At 36.7% G+C, this 8,634-nt stretch overlaps 1 protein-coding gene across 3 annotated transcripts in view; it reads left to right on the top strand.

Annotated features, from left to right (window-relative positions):
- LOC106460360 (G-protein coupled receptor 143-like) overlaps positions 1-8,634 on the top strand; it is a 122,788-nt gene that overhangs the window by 30,840 nt on the left and 83,314 nt on the right. The window contains exon 2 of one of the 3 annotated variants that reach the window (XM_022387064.1): positions 3,179-3,216. The exons of the other annotated variants lie outside the window; for them this stretch is intronic. The gene's annotated coding sequence lies outside the window, so the exon portion shown is untranslated. The remainder of the gene's footprint in view (positions 1-3,178; positions 3,217-8,634) is intronic. 3 annotated transcript variants of the gene reach the window in all.

The raw sequence follows: 8,634 nt of genomic DNA, 5'->3' as shown, positions 1-8,634 counted from the left end.
GAAATAAGCTTAATGGTATGGAAAATGTTAGCATGTAAAAATTGATAGGTATATTCAATGAAATTTTATAATTTGTTTTTCTTTTTCACAGAAAAACTAAATATACTACTTAAAAAATTTCTTTCAAGTTTCATGGAATTAAATTTGGTACATTTACTGTTAAAACATAAAAGATTTGTGTGATCTTTTGGCACCACATACTCCAGAAAGGGTTTGAAATATTAAAAAATTGTTGTTTCCTGGAAATAATTCATGTCAGCTGTCTAGTCATATTTGCCAACAGATTGGTTTCAGTGAAGAAACTTTTGTATGGCTTATGCATAAGTCTGCTAATGACAGGGCAACAGTATGTGAAGCTCTTAGAAAACTCATGGTATTAAAGTTTGTTTTTATGTGTCTCTACTACAAAATGTTTTCATAGAATTCAGCAAAGTCTACTTTTTGTTTCAGTGAAATGTTATCACTGTGCCCAGTTCCTTGGTCAGACTAAAAAATGCACTGACTATACTTCTTTGCATGCAGTATGAGGAAGGTCCCAAGAAAGTGGATTTTGGTGTTGTGTCAGATAATTGAAGGGACGCTCAATAAATTGTGAAAACTAAAGCAGTTCTGACAGGTGATATAGACATATTATTATTAACCAGACCCATAACTTATGCTTTGAACAAATGCTTTAAGAGGTGACCATATTAACATAAATTTTACAGCAACAAGCATATTTGATCAGAAGTATTGACCTGACTAAAATACTCATATTTATGGCATAGAACAAGTTTAGCATCCCACTACTGATTTTTACACAGTTTACAGAATTGTTGATGTGACATCCAGTTTTCCATAAATGAGTTGGAAGGGTGAAAATGTAGTATTCAAGTACACTGATGTCACAAAATGCAGGTTTAAGACTGTTAAGGTGAGGAATAAATTGAACACAAACAGTAGATGAAAACAAACAGGCACAAGTGCAGTTTGAAGCAGAAAAAAAATTTAACAGCACAGTGTTATGTCATCTGAACTGGCTGGGCATTATTTTTTGTCTCGTCAGACTACTTTGGTTGAGAACTAGAAAACAACAAATAGTAGCCAAGAGAAAAATCAAGAACCAAAGAAATTAAGAGACAAAATCCAGAGACAGAATTATGGAAATACTTAACTTAAATATGGTATCTCAAAAGTCCACAAGTTACATATTTCAACCAATAGTCTACACTCAGTCTTAAGTAAAGTCAGTTGTACAGATTTCAAAATTACCTGTTTGAATGGGCTACCTTCTGAAAAGTTGATACAGAAATATATATATGCTAGCTTCAGTCTTATGAACAAAGGTTGCAGTATATAGCCTTTATCAGTGTAAAAGGATTAGCACATGTTTATGATCTTCAGACATCCATTCACAGAATGTCTTAAATACATGCAATAACAGCATGGATATAATTATACTAGTTATGGAAAATTGAAGTTCTTGACTTTTTTATTTCACTACAAAGTCATCAAGTTGTCTGGCCATCTCTTTGCTAGCATTCATCCATTGTTTGTGTGGCAGTGTATACCCAAGACGATGCTAGTATTAGATATTTTAAGAACACTGAAAGTAGTGCATTTCTGCTACATTTACACACTATTTACTGAATGATATGAGAGGGAATTCAGCACCATGAAGAGAATAAAAAGTGATTGGTACTTTGATTTGGAAATAAACACCACTGAACAACTTATGAGGATTACAATCAACAGCTCTAAAGAATTTAGAAAGTGGCAAATAAACATTTTAAGAGGAATAAAAGGGAGACTTGCAATCTGTTAATAAATATGTAAGCTAGGTCAGCAGAATATGCAAATTCAATTGTAAGTAAATGCTAATGCTGGTCTTAAAACAGTTGCTTTTGTTTTTCTTTTGCCTGCTTTGGCTGGCACTCAGCCAGTACCTTAAAGGAACTCGTAAACATTTGCCATTGGCCAATAAGGTTAGTTTCAAGCTCTGCAAGTGTTGAATATGACTGTATTGCTGTGTTAATTACCAGTATTATTCTAATTGTTTTCTTTACTTCTTTTCAGTATGAGTCAGTGTCTTTGCTATCAAGAGACCAAAGGAATGTATACATTTTATTATTCTAAAAGAGGCCACAAGGGTCTTATACAAGAATATATAGCATTTTTATATGAATAGTTTTTAGAATTACAACATCTTCATCTAAAATCTACTTTTTCATCATAACTCTGATGTTTCTTCGGCACACTTTGCAAAAAGGAATGTTGTTATTAATATTTATTACTAAAGAACCTAAATGCCTCTACTGTACTCGATTGCAAGTCATCAGGCTGCATTATCCCACACCTTTCGTTTTTCCTCATAGTGTAAAGTTTTTCCTCCCATACCTTGTTCCTCCTGTTACATTCCTTCCAGATTAGTCACCCTCCACAACGTGCAACTCTTCCTGATTGGGATATCAATGTAGTGCTTCATTGCATTGCTTTACCTCCATTTGAACCTTTGTCTTCTTGTTCCATGTTTCATTTATCTCTTAAAGTGTATTTCCTCCTCCTTATCACCTGTGGACATCATCAGTCAGATTCGTTTGCCATCGACATTTCACATTTTCTGTATTGTATCATTCCTCCTATCTTTTCCTTTACCTGGATCAATCCTTCCTTCCCAAGACTTCAGCAGATAGGGAGGGTAAAACCTCCTCCTCAATCATGTTCCTTCCTTTTATTTCCCACCTCTATTCCTGGTCTGATCTGGATATACTTCTATGTTCTATTCATGCTCTTCATTGCTATATCACACACACGGCTTTCTTCCATCATAACCGTACCCATCTCTTCATCCCTTGGCAATTATCCTCTGTTCTTGATCTATCTCCTTCCACCCTTACCAATTGGGTTTGGCTTTTAATCCAATTGGCTTATTCTTCCTTGTCTTCTTCTTCTCGTTAATTATTCCAGGTGTGTTCTCATCAGATTAGACACTTTACTTTTTCCCTGGAATCTCCTTTGCATTGTCCGCTGGAGGAAATTCTTCAAGCGGGCATGTGGACCACTCTGCATACTTTCATCTCTCACAATCTGTTGCTGTTTCTTCTTCTTCAGGTTATCATCTTTCATCTGTTGTCATTCATCAGATCTCAGAATGGCTTGAACTGGCTAAGTTTTCTTTTTTCCTTATTTATCTTTTCAGGGGCCTATCCCATGTTTTGATCTGGATCCTGCTTTGTGGTGAGTAGTGCCTAGCCAGTGTCAGAATTTAAAAATATAATTCTTTCACCAATTGTCAAAATAAAAGGCTTTTGCTTATACTTAATAGTATAAATATATACTGTGTTGTTCAAATTCGATGACGAGGAACCCACTTTGAGACTAATAATGGCTGGAGATGGCTTGAATGGGTAATGAAGAAAACTTTAATATAACAGCAAATGTACAAAGTTTCGACAAGGTTTTGTCATCATTCATTACCCATTCAAGCCGTCTCCAGCCATTATTATTCTGTGTTGTTGTTGGACTTACAATTCTACTTGTTGGTGATAAATTCAATGATAAATGAACAACACACACTTCACTTGTTTTTAAAATAATATATATATTCAGGACAAGTTATACGTATGTACAACAAATTCTTCACACAATAGAGATTATAGGTATATCATAGACACTATATATATAATTCTGTTCTTCTTGTCAAAAGTCCACTTAGGTTTATTCAATTACTTTAGATTTTCAGTTGACAAGCCGAACTATCTTTTCTATTACTATCGCGCTAGTATTCTGTGTGTGATTTGCTTATAATTGTAGCACAAGTTACCATAATCGCTTGATCTTCTTTTTTTTTTAAAATCCTCTGTTTCTTTTGTCAAAGTACACTCAGGCTGATTCAGTTACTTTAGAACCAAGTTTTGATGGAATAAATTTTCTTATTATCTCTTTTTCTACTGTTAGTCTTACTCTAACATTTTAAATGTTAGAACTATGTTAATCATTAGGCCTATCACTTCTACAGTAGTTAACTTCATGCCAAACTTTTCCTTGCCTGTAACTTCACTCTCTTCTGCTATTGTCTGTCTGCTGTTTCCGCTCATTTCACACTACTTATATCTTTATTACTTAATCATCTGCCCACCTTCTATAGTCTCAACATCAATGGCTTATAAACACAGCTTCTTACAATCATCTGCTTTTAACTCTTATTATAACAAAAACTAAACAATAATAAAATATTCACTCACAAAAATAAATTAATCACTAATATCTAAACTAAATAGTCATTTATATCATGACATAAACCCCTCTACAAGATAAATATTTACAATATTTTTTTTTACATATACAAAGACTGTTCTTAGTTCATACACAAAGCCTGCTCATACATTTGCAGTCCCTTTGATAGCTTCAATGCAGAGCTTGTAGTTTTGAAGGTACAATGCCCACCTCATAATCCTTGCACTGTTGATCTTGCACCTCTGAATATATGCAAGTGGTTGATGGTATGTTTAGATGATGAACTCCTTCCTCTATAGATAGTTCTGGAACTTCCAAACACTCGTTCAATCACAGAGTAGTTCTTCTCACTATTTAACAGCTTTTTACTTATATACATTACTGAAAACAGTCCATCTTCATGTTCTTGTAAGAGTACTGCCCCAATTCCAATGTTTGAAGCGTCAGACTGAACAATGAATGATTTGTTTAAGTCTGGCTTTCTAAGAATTGGTGAGCTTCCCAACATGTTCTTTAATTTCTGGAATGCCACCTGGTGTGGTTATTTCCACTTCACCTTGTTGGGCAAGTCATTCTTGGTTATGTCAGTCAATGGTGCAGTAATTTCAACATAATTTGGGATGAATTTCCTGTAGTATCCTACTAACCTCAGGAAGAATCAGGCTTACTGCTTGGTCATCAGAAATGTTGCATCTTGTATGCGAATTATCTTTTCCTTTTCCATGGTTATCTATATGTCCAACAAACTCCAGCACAAAATATCTGATGTAGCACTTGGATGGTCTGATGGAGAGGCCTGCTGCCCTCACTTCTGAAACAGTTTTCTAAGTCTCTTCAGATGGTCTGTGTGTCAGAATGTCTTCCACATAGTACTCAATGTTAGTGGTGTTGCACAGCATCCTCCTCAACATGTGGTTGAATGCTGCTGTTGAGTTGACTAACCCAAATGCCATCTGTTTAAATTGGTAACATCCATCTGGTGTCACAAATGCTGTCTTCTCTTCAGATCCCATCTCCATCAGGATTTGCCAATAACCTTTACTGAGGTCAATCTTTGAAAAGAACTTGGCCTCACCTAGTTTTGCCATGATAGCCTCTGGGTTGCCCATAGGTTCAGAGTCAAACTTTGTCATGAGGTTCAGCTTTCAGAATTCTATGCAGAAATGGTTTAATCCATCCCTCTTCTTCATGATTACAACTGGTGAACAGTAGGCTGAATATGAAGGCTTGATGATTCCAGCTTCCAACCTTGCATTAACTTCCTGCTTTATATGGTCTCTCATTCTATAAGTCATCTGATAGGACTTTGCTTTGATTGGATCCTGGCTGTGGTTTCAATTTTCTGTTGCACAAGGTCTGTCTTTTCTGGTATTTATCTGTGAAGATATCTGCATATTGGCACAGTAGGTCTTGTAATGCTTTTTTCTGCTTGCCAGTCAGTTATTCCTTCATGTTGATATCTTTGTATGTCTCACCTCCACCTAGTGGTTTTAGGTCTAGTAGGTCCTCATCTTCTAAGACAAGTTACTGTCTTCTGATTCTGCATCTATGATGGCCACATCTGCAACATCCATCTCTGTTTCAATAGCTGCACCCGTTAGGTCTTCTTCTCTCCCAAAATACTTCTTCAACAGATTGGCATGGTATATCTTGGTCTTCCTGTTCATATTCATCTTGTAGTCCATTCTGTTGAGTACTTCCTGTACTTGAAAAGGTCCTTTCCATTGCAGGGTGAGTTTGTTGTGGAATGTGGGCAGCACAACTAAGAACTTTTGTCCAACTTTAAAATGTCAATCCTTGGCCTTCTTGTCATAGAAATACTTCTGACTGCCTTGAGCTGCATACAAACTCTGTTGAGCAATTTGACAGGTCTCCTCCAGTTGGTTTCTGAGGTCTAGCACATACTGTTATCTGTTCCTTACTTCTTCTCCTATCCATAGCTCTTTCAATATTTGCATCAGACCTCATATTGTTCTTCTATACAGTAACACGAAGGGTGAAAATCCTGTACTTGCTTGAGGGACTTCTCGATAAGTGAATAATACTGCCTGCAATTACCTGTCCCAGTCATGTGGTCTCTCTTAGCACAGCTTCTTTAGCACGCCCTTTAAAACTCCATTGACTCTCTCACAAAATCCATTACATTTAGGATTGTATGGGTAGAGCTGCTGAGTACTGATGAGTCTGCACACTTCCTACATCAGTTCAGAAGTAAACTTGGTCCCTCTGTCAATCAGGATTTCTCTCGGAAAGCCTACTCTGCAAAATATCTCCAGGAGGGCTTCTGCTATTCTTTCTGTTTTTATCTTCGCCAATGCTATTGCTTCCGGATAACGTGTAGCATAGTCGACTACTGTCAGCACATAACAGTTGCCCTTGTCAGACACAGGTGCTAGTGGCCCAATCAAGTCCACAGTTACTTTGCTGATCATCTCTTCTATGAGAGGCATCTCCCCCAATGGCACTTTGGCTACCTTCCCTCATGACATGCAGAATCTACTCGCATCTCCAATTACTCCCGGCCAATGGAAATTACTAGTGATTCTGTCTGCCATTTTCTTTGTTCCTAGGTGTCCTCCTACAATTTATTCATGAGCCAACTTCATCACTTGAGTCCGGTATTATGTTCGTACTATGATCAGTTTAACTTCTACAGTATAATTGCCTTGATAGATTCGGTATGGAACTCCCTTCCTGTCCTCTATTCTATAAGTATTTTTTCCCCTTTGTTTTGTGCTAGACTTTCTCCCAGACATTGCCCCAAAGTTTCTGCAGTGAAGAGTCTTTCTTCTGTGCTTCCTTCAGTTCCTTGCCTGTCATCTGATCATTGGATACTAGACTGGTTCTCACTGCTGCACTACTGCACCCAGTGTCTCGTAGAACCTTCATTTTCTTGTCTCCATCATAGCCTTCACATATTGGCATATTATGATTTATTGGCACCTCTTGATATTTATCATATGCTCCCATCATTATTGGCACTGTTGATCTGTTTGCTAACTTGAGCCAACCATTAGTCATGCACTGATCAATCATCTTTTCTTGTATTGAATTTGACAGATAGTCTTGATTCTCTTTCTTCTGGCAGCAGCATCTATAATGCCAGTCACTCTTTTCTTGTTTCTTACCAGCACTGTCTTTGTAAATAGCTCCAGCTGCTTTATGTTGAGGTTTCTGCTGTTGTTTGCTGGTAATAGACTTGCACTCCTTTGCAATGTGTCCCATTTTATAACAAACATATATCTCTTCGCTCTTCTGTCTATTAACCTCCTGTCACCTTTGGTAGACTCTCACTTCAGGTCAACCATCACTGGTTTTGAATTTAACTGGATATTATTGGACTTGCCTGTTATACTATCTATATGGGCTTCTATATACTGTTCTACCAGCTTGATCATCTCCTCTACATCTTTTGGTGCTCTCTCCTTTAGGAACAGCAACATGTCAGTTGAACACATGGTCATGAACTGCTCTCATATTGATAGATCTGCCAGTCCCCCTAAACTATTTTCAGACTTTGCCATGTCAATCCAACTGGGGAAATATCATCATAGATGTGCCACAAACTGAAATACAGTTTCTTTAGTTTCAGGTTTGACTTCTCTGATCTTCCAGCAGAAACCATCTTGAGTAAGTTCATATAGTTTCAGTAAAGCTACTTTTAATTTGTCACAATCCATGTTATCTTCTGACATCATGCCTGCATGTACTGACTTTGAGCAAATCTTTCACCTCTTTCAGGAAAGCATCTATGTCATCTCTATGTTCATCAAATTTGGGCAGCTTGGGTCAGCTGGCCCTTACTCCATAACCATTTTTGGGTCCTTCTTCCTTTAGTTGGTTGAGTTTTGCAATCTCAGTTTGTGTTCTTATTCTCTCTTTTTCTAGTCTCTCTCTTCTCTCTCTTTTTCTTCTTTCTCTATTTGTAATTTCACTCTCTCTATTTCCAGTTTCTCCTTTCTCTCATTTTCTTCTTTCATTCTTTCGCTTTCATTTTATCCTTTTAGTCTTTCTTCCTCTCTTCTCTGTCTGTGCTCTTCTCTTTCTAGTTCTTGTTGTTTAACAAATTCTTGTAGTTGACTGTCTTTTAACCCAAGATGAGATCCTCTTTCTACCCATTTATCAAAATTACCTGACATGGTTGTATAGCATAATCGTAATCTTTACACTACTTTCGTTACTACTACAGTTGTGCATATATAGGCCTACTTATTTCTGCTGTTGTTCATGTTTTCTTCTATTGCCATTTACCAATGTATCATCCTGGTTGAGTCTCACCAACTGTCAGAATTTGAAAATATAATTCTTTCGCCAATTTTTAAAATAAAAGGCTTTTACTTATACTTCTTAATAGTATGAATATATTCTGTGTTGTTCAAATTCGATGACGAGGAACCCACTTTGAGACTAATAATGGCT

This window comes from Limulus polyphemus, unplaced genomic scaffold, assembly GCF_000517525.1.
Source record: "Limulus polyphemus unplaced genomic scaffold, Limulus_polyphemus-2.1.2 Scaffold759, whole genome shotgun sequence".
NCBI lineage: Eukaryota > Metazoa > Arthropoda > Merostomata > Xiphosura > Limulidae > Limulus > Limulus polyphemus.
The sequence above is the reverse complement of the archived record's forward strand: the minus strand, read 5'-3'. Positions and strand labels throughout refer to the sequence as shown.